Here is a 1,002-nt window from a genome sequence, read left to right as displayed (position 1 = left end):
AAGAAAATATTAGTAAGAATAGATGACTCATTGCATACATAAGCTACATTCAAGAATGTACGAAAGACGAATACAGTTTTAAGATTGGGTGTCTGAAAACACCCATGGAAGGAGTTACAGAGACAAAGTTTGGAGCTGAGACTAAAGGATGGACCATCTAGAGACTGCCATATCCGGGGATCCATCCCATAATCAGCTTCCAAACGCTGACACCATTGCATACACTAGCAGGATTTTGCTGAAAGGACCCAGATATAGCTGTCTCTTGTGAGACTAGGCCGGGGCTTAGCAAACACAGAAGTGGATGCTCACAGTCAGCTATTGGATAGATCACAGGGCTATAGAAAGTACCCAAGGAGCTAAAGGGATCTGCAATCCTATAGGTGGAACAATATGAACTAACCAGTCCCCCCCCCCCGCCCCCCGGAGCTCATGTCTCTAGCTGCATATGAATCAGAAGATGGCCCAGTCGGCCATCAGTGGAAAGAGAGGCCCATTGGTCGTGCAAACTTTATATGCCTCAGTACAGGGGAACACAGGTCCAAGAAGTGGGAGTGGGTGGGTAGGGGAGTGGGTGGGAGCGTGTGGGGGACTTTTGGGATAGCATTGGAAATGTAAATGAAATAAATACCAAATAAAAAAAAGACTGGGTGTCTGAAAAGCTATGATAATAAAAAGTATGCCTTGTCATTGAATATATTGTCTGGTCAGCTTCATAGAGCCTGGATTTGTGGAAATCAAGTCAATGAGGCAAATGGCCCTTCCTATGTAATGTCTCATGTCATGGGAAGATGTAGAGAATAATTCAGTTGGCAGACTTGAAGAAATTAATAAGCATATACAGATTAAAGATAAAGACTCACGCCGGGCGTGGTGGCGCACGCCTTTAATCCCAGCACTCGGGGTGCAGAGGCAGGCAGATTTCTGAGTTCGAGGCCAGCCTGGTCTACAAAGTGAGTTCCAGGACAGCCAGGGCTATACAGAGAAACCCTGTCTCGAAAA

Source organism: Mus caroli, chromosome 15 (genome assembly GCF_900094665.2).
Source record: "Mus caroli chromosome 15, CAROLI_EIJ_v1.1, whole genome shotgun sequence".
Classification (NCBI taxonomy): Eukaryota; Metazoa; Chordata; class Mammalia; order Rodentia; family Muridae; genus Mus; species Mus caroli.
Note: the sequence above shows the minus strand (reverse complement) of the source record.